The 18,084-nt window shown below is 46.0% G+C and overlaps 1 long non-coding RNA gene across 1 annotated transcript; it reads left to right on the forward strand.

The window, feature by feature from the left end:
- The first annotated feature begins 12,682 nt into the window (after positions 1-12,682).
- On the forward strand, positions 12,683-17,603 carry LOC112546907 (uncharacterized). Its single transcript, XR_012906609.1, has 4 exons — positions 12,683-12,809; positions 16,892-16,965; positions 17,039-17,108; positions 17,473-17,603. It is a non-coding gene; the product is annotated as an uncharacterized LOC112546907 (long non-coding RNA).
- The last annotated feature ends 481 nt before the right edge of the window (positions 17,604-18,084 follow it).

Below are 18,084 nucleotides of genomic sequence, written 5' to 3' on the forward strand. Positions count from 1 at the left end.
GCCCCCCCACCAGGGGCTCCAACGGCCCTCAACCCCATCCTGTGGCTGCTCCCTCAGCGCCCAGTCCCTGCTCACCAAGCAGTGGTGAGTGGCACTTGCAGGGCCGGAGGGCTCAGCCGCACAGCAGGCAGCTGGAGAGAAGCTGCACTTTCCCCTTCAAAACACCTCTTCTCTCTGGCCAGCGGCATGACTGCCTGCTTCTCCATTGCCTTGTGCCTCCCTCCCTGCCCTGCTTCTGCATTGCCAACTCTCTCGGTCAGGATGGACCGGGCACCATTGCAGTAAATGGTGTCCAGTCTGGGAGAGCTGGCACCCTCTTTACCCACAGCTTTGGCCCCATGCAGAGTGGCTCCTGGGGGGTGGGGAAGTGCTGGTGTTGGGCTGAATAGGGCACCAGCACCAGGAGGATGACCCTGCAACTTCTCAATCATCACTCTCACCTGTGTATTGCCCAGCACCCACGGCCAAGCATCTGCTCCCAAAGAAATCCCCATGCTTTATCTCTCACCAGTGGAACCCCCTTCTTTTGACTCCCAGGCCCTTGTTACTGTACTAGAGAGTTTCAGGGGGTAGCCAAGTTAGTCTGTTCCAGAAAAAACAAGAAATGGTCAGGTATTTGCCTTTCAGTTGCCGTTGATATGAGAAAGGGACAAGAACCCTGGTTTGGTTCCACCAGTTCAATTTCTGCAGGGAGAGGAAGGTGTCTGGACCATGTTTCCTTAAACTGTGTGTTTGTGTGGCCACTCAGGAGAGATTCAAATGCCACCCAGCTGATTAGCAGAGCACCGACAGCTAGGTTTTGTGTTTCTACTGGTGATGCACCTTTGCACATGCTTCAGTGCACATGAACACGTATTCTGCACATGGATGGGAAAAAATCCACACGTGGATGGAAAAGATTAGAAGGAACATTAGGTCCAGAGTACTTCCTAAAAGTCAAGAGAAGAGAGCAACTTAGACATCTACAGTTTATATCTCCTCTGTGTCTTTCAACCTCTCTTACAACTTACATGATTGCTCTCTTCTGATCTTGCTGTCACATTAGCAGCTTCACATATGGCCTCGAAAGGTCCCTTTTGCAGTAATGTGATCCACTCTTACTGGTTTCAGTGACTATAGCCAACATGCTACTCTTTTTAGATTCTTGGATAGTAACTAAAACATTGTGGCTGCGTCTAGACTGGCAAGTTTTTCCTCAAAAGCAGCTGCTTTTGTGGAAAAACTTGCCAGCTGTCTACACTGGCCACTTGAATTTCCACAACACTGACGATCTAATGTATGATCATCAGTGTTCTTGCGCAAATACAATGACTCTCCCGTTCGGGAAAAAGCCCTCTTGTGCAAAAGCATTTGCGCAAGAGGGCCAGTGTAGACAACTGAGAACTGTTTTGCACAAAAAAGCCTGGATGGCGATCAGGGTTTTCTTGCGCAAAACCGTGTCTAGATTGGCACAGACGCTTTTCCGCAAAAAGTGCTTTTGCGCAAAAGCATCCATGCCAATCTAGATGCTCTTTTCCGCAAATGCTTTTAACGGAAAAACTTTTCCGTTAAAAGCATTTGTGGAAAATCATGCCAGTCTAGACGTAGCTGTGGGCAAAGCATGCAGCATCCTGTCCTTCACTGTGCTTAATCTATGGCTGAGCCCCAGCACCTCTAAGCTTGGTAAGTTCACAGCCCCAGCTCCTCTGGGCTTGGCAAGTTTGTAGCCCCAGTAACTCTAGGCTTGGCAGTTCATAGCCCCAGCAATTCTGGGCTTGCTGTGTTAGTTATGAATGTAAACAAATTGTCTGAAGCCCAGCTCCTGGCTTAAGCACCTCTTCCATCACAAATTAAGCACTGAGCCTTCATATCGGACAAAATCCATTGTTTAGCGCTTGTCTACACAGGTATAAACGATAGGGCAGAACAGAGTAATTGTTCTGAAATAACTTACCCCGTGCCCAGAGAACTTCCATCAGTTGCCCATAATTAACCAAGGTATTCAGTAGCATCTGGACTTGTCTATTATTCCAGAGAAGTGAGTACTTGTTGAGCATGGAGTGGAGAGGATGGGGTTACCATGCTAATAAACAGACTTATTCAAATGCATGGATTTGCCCTGGTCTGATCTAGTAAAGTGAACAACATGGTACTTGTGTATTAAACTGTCTCATGCAATAAATTATGACGGATAGTTTAGGCTCCGTCTCTCTTATTTTTATGTTTCAATCAGCAGTGTCTATAAAAATAGCAGTGTCCATTTGAGTAGTAACATTGAAAGCATCTGCATGTCTCTGGGACCCACAAATGCCTTCCTGGAATCTGGCTATTACATGAGTTTCAGGCCAATGTCACTAAAATCAAGGACAAATTCTGTGGCAGAATATATGGTGGTATTAATGTAACCCACTGGTCACGTGTGTTCCCCGCTCTTATTCTGTGCCCTAGGGGATGTGAGCTTACTACAGTTCTGAGTACAGGAGCTGCTCTTTGAGCTCGAGCTGGTGTGCTCTCCACCTTACTCAGGGGTGGGCAAAAGAGCCTTCACAGGCCAGATTTGGCCCGCCAAATGGGTTGATCCAGCCCGTGGAGGCCCTGCTGCTCCCCCGCCGCCAAGCCAATTAGGGTCTGGGGGGGTGGGGAAACACACGATGCTTCCTTCTGGCCTGTGAGCAGCACGCAGCACTTTGATGCACCACGCACTGCTCGCAGAGTGGGAGGAGACGTCACATGCTCCCCCGCCCCCAAACCCTGATTGGCTTGGGGGCAGAAGGAGTGTGCTAAGTTTCCTGCGCCCTCCCCACCGCCCTGCAAGTAGCGCACAGCGCTTCAAAGTGCCGTATGCTCAGGCAAGGCGAGGGAAGCTTCTCATACGCCTCCTTCCCCCAGGACAATCAGGACTGGGGGGCGGGGGAGCGCGTGGCGTTTCCTCCCGCCCTGTGAGCAGTGCGTGGCACTTTGAAGTGCCGCATGCTCCTTGCAGGGTGGAGGTAGGGTGGGAGGAAGCTTTGCATGCTCCCCCTGCCCCCAGGCCAATGAGGGCCTGGGGATCGGGGGAGCTGCGTGAAGTTTCCTTCACCCTGTCCCGGCCCTGCAAGAAGTGCGCAGCACTTCAAAGTGCCATGCTCTGCTCACAGGGCGGGAGGAGGCTTCCCGTGCTTCCCTCGCTCCCCAGGCCAATCAGAGCCTGGGGAGCAGGGGTGTGTGTGAAGCCTCTTCACAACCTGCCAGGGGCATGGATGCCTAGTGGGAAGGGTGGGGCAAAGGGGCCACCCCACCCTCAGACCTATTATGGTCTGGAGGTTGGGAAGCCCAGAAGTATTCTGTCTCCGCCCTTTCTGGCCCGGCCTGGGACTACTTCAAAAATGTTTCAAGTGACCCCCAGCCAAAAATTATTGCCCACCCCTGACGTTAGTGATATGCTGGGAGAAAGCAGCGAAGTAATTTAACTGGAATTTGATTTGCACACCCAGGTGAACCCCAGTGTGGTTTAATTGATGGTAATATATGGGGACCAAATTCAGAGCTGGCCTCAATTTGCACAATTCCCAGGGCGTGTCTACACTAGGAAACTATTCTGAAATAACTTAAATTAATTTAATAATTCCCCATTTCACAAAATCCAGCTAGCGTGTCCCCACTACGGGGAAGCCTCGAAATTAGCCTGAGGCAGGCTCCATTAATGTGGACTCACTACTTCGACTTAGAGCCCAAGGAAGCACCGGGGAGTAATTAGTTCAAATTACTCTGGGGAATAGTTATTTCGAAATAGTGGCACCGGAGTGTCTACACTACCACTATTTCAAAATTAGCATTACTCCTCAAGAAGAGCAGGAGTACAGATTTCAAAATAAGTGGCCCATTGTTTCGAAATAACGGGCTTAGTAGCGTGGACGCTCTGCTTATAAATTCGCCCTAAAGGGGGTTATTTTGAGATAAAGCCCTGGTGTAGACCAGGGCCCAGTGAACTCAAAAAGACTTTTTCCCTTTAATGCTGGAGCAGAATTTGACCCTGAGTGTGGATGGGGATGGACCTAGAATGAGTGAGCTGCAAGTACACACTGCTGTTGTCTTTTCATTCTACAGTGATGTTGGAGAGGCTCCTGGAGCAACTTCACCATTCCACTTGGGATCTTCACACACACCTCTTTTCCCAGGGCTGCTTTGGGGAGCGGAGAGAGGGGGAGGAAATCTTCATAAAAGGAGATACTGTAGCACATGGAAAGTGTAAGATTTCTGCCCCATTGCTCATAAATTAGTTGTAAGGTTGCTTTAGGTACTGGTATGTTTCCTGTAGAATGCATGGCTGTGTTCTTGTGTTCATGAGGCAGCAAAATACATAATAAAAACTACACCAAGGAACTAGAAGTACCCAATAATCCAAATGGCAATTTCTAGTAACTGCCAACAGTCCTTAGGTTTAATGATCTTCATTAACACTTCCCTTAATGGCGGGTTTAATAAAGAGCTCTTCATAAGCACCAGAAAGCTGCACATGAACCATCTATATATTTTAGAAATGTGCGTCTGTCTCTCCGTCTCTGAGTCCGTTTGTTCAAGAACTCCTCCTAAATAAGAGCTAGTACCACTTCATTTGGTATTCAGCTTCCTCTTTATCATAACTTAAAACAAGGTAAGGATTTTGTTGTGTCAGAACAATAGAATGTGCCTGGAATTCCATTGTTTCTCATAAAATGGAAAGGGAGGTATGTGGTAGGAGGGAAGTTATACTGAGGAATGACCACATGGGGGCAGCAAGTGCCCCAGCCAGAAGACAGTGGCTGGCAGCAGCTACCATCCCAACCTGCCCCGAGGAGCAGCTGCCAGCCATTGCATGGCTCCTGCCCACCCACAAGTTAGTCATGGGGAGCATCAGTAGGTGTCCTGCACAGCCCCCTGCTCCTGGGCTGGGCTCAGGGAGCTTCTGTGGGAGGGCTGCACCCTTTTGTCCCTGGGTCCGCCTAGGGCAGCATAGGCAGGTGGCCTGCATGCATACGCCCCACTCTTGGGCCAGGCCCACAGAGCACTAGTGGGAGGCCTGCACATTTACCCTGCCCCTGCGCAGGCCCCATAGAGCAACGGCGGGTGGTCTCTGCAGCCTCACCCAACCCTGAGTTGGCCCCACTGCCACCCTTGGAGCGAAGCTGGAGGCTGGCATACACCCCCCTCCCAGCTGGTATCAGGAAGAAGCCAGCAACCAGGGTGTGCAGCCCCATCTCTGCCTCAGGTAATGCTGGGTAAATCATCTACTAAATGACCAACAAAAAGAGGTGCTGACACTAGCAAAGAAAATAACGAATTAAAAAAGCGTTTGGCTTTGTTTTGCATTTTCTTTCTGAGGGAGTTTTCTGAACTCACTGTGCATACTGAAACGCTAATTTCAAATACAATTTATTTTCAGTATATTTCCGGTGGGCTAGAATGAAACATATCTTATAAATAGAGCTAAGCTACGTTAGCACTTTAGGCTCACCAGTTGTATGAAGCTTCTGAATTTATGCAAGGAACATGCTAATTCTACCGATACTGAGTCCTTGAATTCTATAGTCAAGGATCTGTTTCAAACACCTCTTTGTGCTTCAAGGTTGTCGCAATAAGTTTTTCAGTTTACGCAGGATGTTGCACAGCTCCAATAAAATTAGAATAAGATCTATAAAACCCTTTTGCAATCACAAACAATCTGCTAGCATATGTATCCCTCCTGAGAATGCTTCAGGCAACCTGTTTAATAATATAGTATTTTTAATAGACCCAATTATATGTTCCCAATGAGCACAGCAATATAGTACTGGAGTTGATTAATATGGAACGCAATTAAGTGTATAGTCTGCACACATTGCAAGCAGACCAAACTACACAGCAAAACACAGCAGGACCTCAGGAATGGAGGTTGTTCATAACTCTGAAGTGTTTGTAACTGGTATGGTTGTTCTTCTGAAAAGTTTGCAGTTGCAATTGATTTAATACAACTTTGAAACTTTATTAAAGAAGAAGGAAAATGGTGGTTTTCCTTTGTTTTTTAGTAATGTGAGTGTGTTTAACACAGTGCTATACTGTAGTTTCTTTTAATTTTTTTTCTTTTTCTGCCTCTGCAGCTGCCTGACTTTTGTGTACTTCCAGTTCCAAGGAGGTGGGCAGTTAACTGGTCAGTTCTTAACTCCGGTGTTCGTAACTCTGAAGTGCTACTGCAATCATGATGAAGCTTGTGGTTCAGATTAAAATAATGTTCTACTTTTCTGGACTAGAAGAAAATGAAGACATGTTTCTCTTAGGTCTGGTGTCATGATCTGGGGCCAAGCCTGACCACATCAAAGTCCAGTGTTAAAACTCCCATTGACTTCATTTGTCCTCTGTTGATTATATGTTTCTTTACTGTGGGTAGTGCCGTGGAATATTTTACCGCAAAATTTATAAGCTGATTTGTTCAGTGTAGCTTCTGGTACTTGAATAGCCCAGTTCAGTAAATCATTTAAAGATGAAAAGTGCTTCCTAAAGTCAACAGTACTCTTCACATATTTAAAGTAAAGCACATGCTTTCGAGTTTTGCTGGATCAGGGCACTCAGTAGTTTGTAGCATGAAGCCCTACAACAACCCAAAGTTACAAAGACTCCATGTAAGTCTTGCAGTATATTTGATTACATCCCAGTATCAAATGTGTTTATTGGGGGCTCATTATGGACTTTGTGTGAACTTTCTGTGTTTGAGAAGGGCAGGTTAGGAGGAGTTTGCTGATTTATTATTAAAATGGTTGAATAAAAGAGAAGTATGTTATATGGAAAATGTAAAATCTCTAAAACCCGCTTTACTTAATGTAGGAGTATTTGTATTAAAATATTTTATGAACATTTTTTTCATTCATTTTGTTCCAATGGGCAAAATTCCATTTTAAATTTAAAAAATCCCCAACTGGGAAAAAACCAGTTTATTGGAAGAAAAGTTTTTAAGAAGGAAGAAAGAGGTTTTTTTCCCAGTTTCCCTAACTGTGCCCCATTTTTCCAGCCATTTAGAGCCCCTAGCCAATGGTAGCGGGTGAGCACAGCTCCATGCGTGGAAGATCTGTGTATGTAATAAGAATCCTGCAAATGTTCCTGATGAATTCTGTATGCTCTATACTGAAATGAGCTGTTTTACCCTGCATCTAAGCTCCACATGTAATTTTCACCACTGAATTTTCTGTTCTGTGTAAGCAGCTGGAGTTTCCACACTGCTCTGAACACTGTAAATTGTATAGCTATACCCTGCTTCTGGAGTTTGGATTTATTGGTAATTCAAACAAAAGAACAAAACACTTGGCTGTTCTTGGCTCAGCCCCTTATCACCCGTGCCTCTTCTGAATGACCCATCAACTAGGGGTGTTAGTGTGTAGTTGGTTACACAATTAACCGATAAGCCTGGGCTGGCACATGCTAGCAGCAGCATGGGGGGCAGGCAGCAGCTAGTGCTTGGTGGGGAGTCAGCTTAAAAGCCGGCTCCCCATGAGCACCGACTCCCGTGGAGCTGCCTTCCTATCCCTCTCCCCCTCGCTGTCTCTGATAGAGAGGCAGCAGTGCAGTGGATTGGGGGAGGGGTGGCAGGCAGGAGCTAGTACCCACAGGAAGCAGCTTTCAAGCTGGCTCCCTATGCATATTGTCTCCTGCAGAACTGCTTGCCCCCTGCGCTGCTGCCTCTTGAGGCAGCGGGGGTGGGGGCATCAGGCAGGAGCCACTGCTCATGGGGAGCCAGCTCCTGCCTCCTCCTCCCCCACCCCCGCATTTAAACCTGTAACTGCTGAAAATATCTAGCGGTTACATGTTTACACCAATACACGACAGTTAACATCCCTACCATCAACCTCGTCTCATCTTGGTTAGGGATAAAAAAAATGCACTGGCTGCTATGAAATCGTAACAACTACCCTGCAGCTGTGTGCAGGGTTCAAGGACCCGACACTGGGACAACTCATGTGGAATCCTTTAGAGAACACTCTCATATTTTATAACATGTCTTTGAAGGACTGTCTTCTGCGGTGAATTAAACACAGGTACAGTATGAGATTAGAAATGAAAAATTGTACTAGCCTATGAATTAATATTGCCTTTGCCAAAGACATAAATAATGTAGCTCACTGCCTCTAGTCTGAGACTATAATGTCCAAAAACACCTGTGACGTGCCCAATAAATCTGTCACCTTTCCATATAGTTCTTCAGCATATTTGTATTGATTGTGTTGCTATCTAATTTTAATTCTCTGCAGCACTAAAATAAATATTTCAGCACCTCATTGTCAGCTCTCAGATTAGCTGCTTGTTTTCAAGGATATGTTTGAATGATAATGACAGTTCTTTCAGAAATGGAAGTGGGTCAGCCAAACCTAGGAGCACGCAGGGAAATGATTCTTGTCAAATCTCTGCCTCTTTGTTGTACTTGAAAGTGCGACTTAAGGCACCTGTTGTGTAGCATTGTTCCCAACGTGGAATTGGAGTCACCCCCATTACAACTAAATATTATTTCTCTAGACAATGGTTCATTCAAAGAGCATAAACCAGAACACTGAAGGTGTCATGCTCATGCTTCTAGCTTCCCAAGTGTACCAGCCTCGAGGCCAATCTACTCTAGGGGCCAAGAGTAGCTCTTGCTTTAGGATCTCAAGGCATTCCTCTCCTGTGACCTCAGTGCCCACAATGGCATGAGGGAGTCAGCTTTGTCCGATCTAGGGCCTTTCTTTTGAAATGTGTGAGGAGAATCTACTTAGTCACCTCTTCATGAGAAATGGCAAAGGAGGAAACATACATGCTATGGTCCAGGCCTAATCACCCACCCAGACACATGGGCTGTGTCTATCCACCCACCTGTTCACAAGGTGGGTGTCTGCTCCTAGAGCCGCCCTGTGGAAACCTGACCCTGCAGAGCCATGGCGGCGGCTCTAATGCTATGGAAGGTCACACCTGGCTGAAACAGTCCCTAAGATAACACCGGTCCACTTCTCTCACAAGCATACTGCAGAGCAGAATCTCTCCTCCCTGTGGCCTCCAGGAAAGAGAGGAGAGAGGCATTTTGCCCCTCCTGTCTGCTCTCTTCTCGCCTCTGTGGTGGGGTGAAAGCCCTATCCCCTAGGCTACGCCAGAACCCACCCCACCACCTTACCTTTAGGGGCTGGTTAGGAGGAAGAGATGAGTGAAGCTTCCTGTGGCTGCACTTCTTCCTTCCAGGTTGGCAGGAGAGGCAAGGGATGCTTCCCGCTCAGTTCACAGCTAAAGACATTTTTCGAACTGACAGCCTCACTAACTCAACCCTAGTCTGAGGGAGTCAAGTGGCCCTGAAAGAGAGAGATGGGAAAAACCATCCCCCACTGGCTACCCAGAAAAGGAAAAAGTGAAAATTGCTTATTCATAGCTATAGGCTCCTTCCCCACCTCATCTCTCCTGCTCAGTCGTTCCCACTCTGAGGGGACTGCAGCAAGTAGGCGCTAGTGGCAGGGGCGATGTGTGGGGCCCAAGAGGAAACGTGCCCCCTCAACCACCAGGGGCAGGAGGGTAAGGGGCCAGCCAGCAGCTGGGGAACTAGTGGGCTGGGGCCTGGCACCCACAGCAGAGATCCTCCCCTTCACCCGCAGCAGCTGGGGAAGCGAAGCAACGAGGCCTCAGCTCGCTCTGCTCCTTCAGCCGCATTGCTCGGGGGAGGGGCAGAACCTCTGCCAATCTCAGTGGTGGGAAGCGGAGCGACAGGGCTGGGAGAGCAGAGTGAGCTGTGGCCATGTTGCTTCACTTTCCCAGCTGATGCTGGTGAGTGCAGGGAGGGGGGCTGGAATGCCAGCTCTGCCAGTCACCTGGGATGCAGCACTGGGAGGGAGAGGGATGGATGAAAGGCAGGATGAGGTGGGTAAGGGGCGAGGACTGGCAGGACAGGGCCTGGGGCAGTGGGAGTTGTCCCTGCCCTTCCCTAGGCTGGGGCTGAGTTGGTCACATGTCCAGTGTCTGCCTGCTCCCGATTTTTCCTCACAAGTCGCCCTCGCTGGGGGCATTTAGCTGAGGAGTTGCTGGGGAGTTAAAGTTCTTACTTGTTTTCAAGTGTATCTACAAAGCTGGGAGGGGAGCATTTTGAGTCTTATGTCTATTTTGTAGGTGCTTTGATGCTAGATATTTTACATGTAAGTAAGAGAGAGGAATGAAGGGCTCAATATTGGAGGGCTGAGGCAGGTGAGAACAAAACTGAAGATCCCCTCTACCCTTCAATGCTCCAAATCATCTTTATTTTCTTCTAGCAAAAGCTGATAGTATGGGACACCTGGGCCTTCCTCCAGGCTATGTTTACACTACAATGAGCTATCGCTCCACAATTTGCATACCTTTTTATGATTTTTCAGAAGAGGCTTTTCCGAAATTTAGCCCATCTACACTGGCCTGAATGTCAGAAGTGCTTCCTCTTTCGGAAGAGCCCTTCTTCCTCGTGGGAGAAAGAAGACATGGCTTCTGAAAGAATGTGTCTACTCTTCCACAAAAAAAAAAAAAGCGGAAGAACAGATGCGTTCCCTGAATGCGGCAGAGTTTTTCCGGAATACCAGAGGTAGACATAGTGTAGTGTGGACATAGCCCCAGCTAGATGCACATTTCTGTAGCTCTGCTCTATAGCAACAAGGAAGTGACTTACCTAACAGTCACTAAGCTTTCCTCTGCTTGTCCGGAACCCGCTTTACTAGCTGAAAAAAGAGATTTTTTTTTCCATACTGAACAATTATGGCATAAAATGCCTTGTCAAATCTTCATATTCCACCCTGCAAGCTTCCCCCCCCTCCCAGCATAACTCAGTACAGTGCAAAGTGAAGGCAGAATTGCAGGCTCATATCAATGGGCCTCTCTCCACAGGTATTATACACTTCCATCAAGAGAAATGAGCTGAATATTTTCATCCAGGCGGGCGAGTAAACATCACCTTCTGGAGAGAGCAGTTTGCTTCTCCTGTGTCTTTATAATAAAGGTATAGCCAAGGTAGACTGTCCAGTTATTCACAAAGGCTAGAGTGTACGTCTATAGCTATCACTCCCCTTGGCACTTGTTTCCATCTCCTGTAGTGTATTTGCATATTGAGTATTGTCAGGTAGAAGCTGGCCTTCATTTGTAACTGGTCCCAGTCAATGTTCTCTCTAATCTTTTCCATCCATGTGCAGAATAATTTTTTTGTGTACTGATGCATGTGTGAATGTGTAGAAACAAACCCAGCTGTGGACACTCTGCTAATCAGCTGGGTGGCATGTGAATCTCTCCTGAGTGGCTGCACAAGCATATAGCTTACAGGGAACACTGGTCCCAGTCCCAGTCCCATACCCCCTTACTCATGTAAGTACTTCCTCTGATGTTCCAGGTATTACCGGGGTGAGTAAGGCACTACTTGTGTGAGTTAAAAGTTTGCAGGATTGAGCCCTGAGTAGCCAAGCCTTTGCCACTCAAGCTACAGTGCGAAGTATTGTAACTGGATGCCAGGAGAAGCTAGAGCTTCTAACCCAATGTCTGGGGCAGGCATCCTCTGCAAATCCAAGGAAAGTAGAGTCTAGCAATGAGTCCATGTCTGGCCGGGTCTGTGAGCAGGGAAAAGGAAGTGCTTGTACTAAGCTAGAGATGCTATATGATCCTTCATGTCCATTCATATCCAAGATCCCAAATTACACAAGAAAACATGGGACCAGGTAAATTAACCACCCATCCTATTTTAGGATTGAACTGAAGTGGAAATGGTACTTTCATATCCAGAATGTATGACAAACTGAACTTGATGGACCATTGAATTAACCCATTTCCCATCTGATGCCTTTCAGGGACTGAGCTGAAATTGTTATGGACACATCTCAGGGAAACCAGTAGAACTCCTGGTTCTTTCCCATTTCCCCCTTTTCCTTAGAGTGGAACTCTTCTCTGAAAAAAGATGGTGTAATAATTTCACCTTCTTTCTTGACAGATCTACTTTCAGTCTGTGCTCAGAGCCGTGTCTCTCAGATTTAGTAACTAAAATAAGATTTTACAGCTTTTGCTCCAGTTTCCTCTTAGCACTACAGAGCCATCATTGCTGGGGAGAAAATGAATTGGATTTTACTCCTTCTAAATCAGCAGAAGAACTGCTTACTGGCTCCAATCTGTGCAAACGCCTCAAAAGCAGAACGATCAGACAGGTGTCTTTGAAGGCAATGGGTGCAGTCTGGGGTCCAATTTAGCCCATGGAATCTTTATTTCTGGATAGATGTATGAAAAGCTAAATTTCCACTTGACTCCCTCAGCCTAGCATTGAGTTAGTGAGGCTGGCAGTTAGAAAAAAACATCTTTAGCTGTAAACTGAGCACATTTGTTATAGAACTCAGTGAAAATTATCATAGAATCACAGAATACTAGAACTGGAAGGGACTTCAAGGTCATCAAGTCTAGTCCCCTGCCCTCATGGCAGGATCTAGCACCATCTAGATCAGGGCTGGTCAAAATACGGCCTGGGGGCCAGATCTGGCCCACCAAGCCACTGGATCTGGCCCGGGGACCACCCCGCTGGGACCCTCAGGCACGCATCTGCTGTGGTTTAAAGCACAGTCCACACCGTTTTCTGCTGTGCAGGCAGGGGGAGGCATTGTGTGATCTCCCCACCCACAGCTCAATCCTCAGCTCTGATTGGCTGGAAACAACCAGCCAATAGGAACTGATCCCAGCCAATCTCTGAGAGATTGGCCTGGGGGCAAGGGGGCCAACACAGCCCTCTTCCTCCTCCCAGAGCTGAGAGCCACGTGGAGGGAACAGCCTGCAGTTTCAAGTGGTCTGGGGCTGCAGGAGGCAGGAAGTCCAGCCTGCCTTGGGGGTGCCGTCCAGGAGACACTTAGGTAAGTGTGTGGCAGCCAGAGTCTGCCTCTAGCACCCCACCAAAAATGTGGAGTCCCACCAAAAATGATTGCCCACCCCTGATCTAGATCATCCCTGACATGTGTTTATCTAACCTGCTCTTAAACATCTTCAATGATGGAGATTCCACAATCTCTGTAGGCAATTTATTCCAGGGCTTAACCACCCTGATAGGAAGATTTTCCTAATGTCCAATCTAGACCTTCTATGCTGCAATTTAAGCCCATTGCTTCTTGTCCTGTCTTCAGCTGTTAAGGAGAGTAATTTTTCTCCCTTTTCCTTGTAACACTCTTTTAGGTACTTGAAAGCTGTTGTTATGTCCCCTCTCAGTCTTTTTTTTCCAAACTAAACAACACAGTTCTTTCAGTCTTCTCTTGTAGGCCATGTTTTCTAGACCTTTACTCATTTTTGTTGCTCTTCTCTGGACCCTTTCCAATTTCTTCACATCTTTCTGGAAATGTGGTGCCCAGAACTGGACACAATGCTCCAGTTGAGGCCTAATTAGTGCAGAGTAGAGTGGAAGAATGACTTCTCGTGTCTTGCTTACAACACTCCTGTTAATGCATCCCAGAATGATGTTTGCTTTTTTTTTGCAATAGTGTCACATTGTTGACTCATATTTAGCTTATAGTCCACTATGACCCTTAGATCCCTTTCTGCAGTACTCCTTCCTATAGTAAAGAATAAAATTGTCAGACACATAGATGAACATAATTTGTTGGGGAAAATTCCATATGGTTTCTGTAAAAGAAAATCATACCTTGCTAATCTACTAGAGTTCTTTGAGGGGGGGGGTCAACAAACGTGTGGACAAGGACGATCCAGTGGATATAGTATACTTAGATTCCAGAAAGCCTTTGACAAAATCCCTCACGAAAGGCTCTTAAGAAATGTTAGTTGTCATGGGATAAGCGGGAAGGTCCTCTCATGGACTGATAACTGTTTAAAAGACAGGAAATAAAGGGTAGGAATAAATGGTAAGTCTTCAGAATGGAGAGAGGTAACTAGTGGTGCCCCCCAAGGGTCTGTACTGTGACCAATTCATTCAACCTATTTATAAATGATCTGGAGAAAGGAGTAAACAGTCAGGTGGCAAAATTTGCAGATGATACTAAACTGCCCAAGATAGTTAAGACCAAATCAGACTGTGAAGAGCTTCAAAAAGATCTCACAAAACTAAGTGATTGGGCAACAAAATGGCAAATGAAATTTAATGTTGATAAATGTAAATCAATGCACATTGGAAACAATAATCCCAACTATACATACATCATGATGGGGACTAATTTCGTTTTAACTACTCCAGAGAGAGATCTTGGAGTCATTGTGGATAGTTCTCTGAAAACATCCATTCAATGTGCAGTGGAAGTCAAAAAAGCAAGCAGAATATTAGGAATCATTTAAAAAGGGATAGAGAATGAGAGAGAGAGAATACCTTATTGCCTCTAAATAAAACCATGGTATGCCCACATCTTGAATGCTGTGTACTGATGTGGTCGCCTCATCTCAAAAAAGATATATTGGTATTGAAAAAGATTCTGAAAAGAGCAATAAAAATGATTGGGGATTGGAATGGGTCCCATATAAAGAGAGATGAAAAAGACTGGGATTTTTCAGTTTAGAAAAGAGGAGACTAAGGGAGTATATGATAGAAGTCTATAAAATCACAACTGGTGTGGAAAAAGTGAATAAGAAAAATTATTTACTTGTTCTTATAATAAAAGAACTAGGGGTCATCAAATGAAATTACAGTAAGAGGTAGTGGGTTTAAAACAAACAAAAGAAAGTTTTTCTTCATGCAGTGCACAGGCAACCTGTGGAACTCCTTGCCAGAGGATGTTGTGAGGACCAGGACTTTAACAGAGTGCAAAAAAAGAACTAGATACATTCATGGAGGTTAAGTTCATCAATGGCTATTAGCCAGGATGGGCAGGGATGGTGTCCTTAGCCTCTGTTTGTCAGAGGCTGGAAATGGATGACAGGAGAGGGATCACTTGATGATTACCTGTTCTGTTCACACCCTCTGGTTATGTCTAGACTGCAGGCTTCTTTCAGAAGAACCTTTTTTAGGAAGAGATCTGAAAAACTTCTTCCAAAAGAGAGCATCCACACACAAAAGCGCATCAAAAAAGCAATCTGCTTTTTTGAAGATAGCATCCACACTGAATGGATGCTATCTCACATTTAAGCTGTGATTACTATGGATGGAGTGGCCACTAGGGCACCTGTGCTTTTGCCTCTTTCCTCTTCTTTCTGAAGAACTCCCTCTTTCCCATCCACACATGCCTTTTTCTGAAAGAGCTCTTTTGGAAAAAGGCGTCTTTCTCATAGAAAGAGGATTACCAACGCTGGAAAAAAACCTTTGTTCTTTCGATTTACTTTAGGACAAACGTGATTGCAGTCTGGATGTAACTCAGGTTTTGCCAGAAAAATGGCCATTTTTCTAACAAAACTCTGTAGTGTAGACGTACCCCAGGGACATCTGGCACTGGCCATTGGTGGAAGACAGGATCCTGGGTTAGATGGGGCTTTGGTCTGACCCAGTATGGCCGCTCTTATGTTCTTATGACTATCAGTTATGTAAATCTGCAATGCTATTATTAGTCCCTTGTCAGTGCATGCTACCATGCTACCAGGTATCTTTCTTGATTGCTCAGTCTTACTATATATGGGTATGTCTACACTACCACCCTAGTTCGAACTAGGGTGGTAATGTAGGCAACCGGAGTTGCAAATGAAGCCTGGGATTTGAATTTCCCGGGCTTCATTTGCATTTCGCCGGGCGCTGCCATTTTTAAATGTCTGCTAGTGCAGACTCCGCGGCTACACGCGGCACGGACTAGGTAGTTTGGACTAGGCTTCCTATTCCGAACTACCGTTACTCCTCGTGACTAGGTAGTCCAAACTACCTAGTCTGTGCCGCGTGTAGCCGCGCGGCACGGAGTCCGCACTAGCGGACATTTAAAAATGGCGGCGCCCAGCGAGATGCAAATGAAGCCCAGGAAATTCAAATCCCAGGCTTCATTTGCAACTCCGGTTGCCTACATTACCACCCTAGTTCGAACTAGGGTGGTAGTGTAGACATACCCTCCTTTAGAAATGTGCACCTGTCTGTCCATCTATTAGTCCATTTGTTCAAAAACTAAACAGTAAGAGCTAGAACCACCAGCTTCCTCTTATAATTTAAAACAAGGTAAGGATTTGGTTGTGCCAGGACAATAGGCTGTGCCTGGAGACCTATTGTTTCTCATAAAATGGAAAAGGAGGAGGTCTGGTAGAAGGGACAGTAATAATGTAGAATGACCACAGAGGGGCAGCAAGGGGCCAGAGATGCAGACTGGGACAGCTATATAAGCCCATTGCATCAGCAGAGGGTGGAGTGGAGAAAGAGACAGACATCTATTATATAATTCAGAGTTTATCTGTTTGAATGCCTGTTTGTGCGTCTGTCTCCCTGCTGGGAGACATGCACCCCTCCCCTGGCTGTGCTCGCTGCAGCGCCCATGGACAGGTGCTTCTCACCTGGCCCCAACCTGCTGCAGTGAGAGAGGGCTGGGATTGTCCTCTCTCTCTGAGGCAACCTGCATATTTGTCCCCAGCCCCACTCCAGAACAATTGTTTAAATAAGAAAAACAAAATTGATTTGAGTTAAGGACTCAACCAACACCAGGTAAATCTAGTAAGTGATAAATGTTAAAAAATAATTCCCCTGCATCAACCCCATTCCGTTGTTAATTTTTTAAAATTTTGCTTCACCACCGTTTGTATGCGAAAGGTGGCCCATTCTTGTTCTTCCAAATCTGATCAAACAGAGGCAGTTTCCTCCTAACAGTGTCTGTTATATTTATGTGCACAGAGAGACTAGCCAAGGAACTCAACATTGCTCACATTATTCACAATTGGTGATGCCGGGAAGGGAGTTTGACAGAAAGTGTTACCAATGTGTTCTGCACATATATGCACATCCCAGACTTGGTCATTTTTCGCAATTTGATCTCTAATCCCAGCAACAGTCTATTTTTTTAAGATAGCCCCCATCTTAAAGTGACTTATTTCTCTTCAGGATAAACTTTGAACCAACACTTCCACATTTAAAATAATTGCTGAATATTCTGAACTCATTGGAAATTTTCTTAGGTAAGTGCTTTGTTTTCTCTTCCATTAGTTATCATCACTGCTATTTCTAATGACTCTTCTTATGTGTTCTCAGAAGAAATGCTCCTGATGAGTTAACTTCATATACCTTGTATCAACATGAGCCAAGCCAAGCAGCACAGATGGTGGGTCTTTTTTTCTTACGTTTCTTAACAGGCTACTACTTTGCCAGGTATTATCATAAGAATAAATGATGAATTGCCAGACCGTTGCACTAAGCAAGGCAATGCGGTCTCAGTAGTTTTTCTAAGGAAAACCAGACTGGAGTGTATGATGCAGATATTTTCACTGAGATAGAAAAGCCATGCGGTGCATAATTGGAAGCTAGATGAAGACGTTTCATGGTAAGTGGGTCTCCATTTATCTCAGCAGTTGAAAAGCACATTCAGCTGAAGAGGAAATAATGCTTATGGGCTATCCTTGGGCTTTTAGGGATTTTTGTTTGTATGCTTTCCCGCTTTTGGCTGCACTGCTTTTTTTTTTCCTCAGAAAAAGAACGAATAGTCCAGACAACTCAGAGGACTTTATGAGTGTGTCCATCATTTGTGTATTAAATGAGCTTTGACAAGATGAAAAGCAGCCTTGTCTAGTGATTAGGCCAGTCGACTGGGACTTTAACAGGGATTCAGTTCCTAGACCTCCCTCTACCTGAAGTGTGACCTTGGGCAAGTCCCGTCACCTACTCCTTCTTCCTCCCTTTGACTATTGCATTGAGTTTGTAAACTTTCCGAGGCAGGAGAAGGGACTGTCTCTTACTATGCATTTGTACAGCCCCTAGCATAACTTGCCTCTGATCCCAGTTAGGGACTCTAGAAGCATGTCTACACAGCCCCTGGCAGCGAACCTCCCAAGCTGGATCGAGGGACTTGGGCTTGCACTCGTGATCTAAAAATAGCAGTGCTTTGCCCATCCCTATTCCTAGGTTTCAAAGCTTGAGCTCCAGCCGGAGTTGGAACTTCAAAGCACTGTCTACACAGTTGTTGTTAGAGTGCTAGTGTGAGCCCCACAGGCCCACATCTATAGACTCAGGCTGGTGACCAGAGGCTTTGTGAACATGCCCTGTGCTTGTCACAGGGCAGCTGGTCTTTGTGCCTATACGCC

The sequence above is a fragment of the Pelodiscus sinensis genome, chromosome 11 (assembly GCF_049634645.1).
Source record: "Pelodiscus sinensis isolate JC-2024 chromosome 11, ASM4963464v1, whole genome shotgun sequence".
NCBI lineage: Eukaryota > Metazoa > Chordata > Testudines > Trionychidae > Pelodiscus > Pelodiscus sinensis.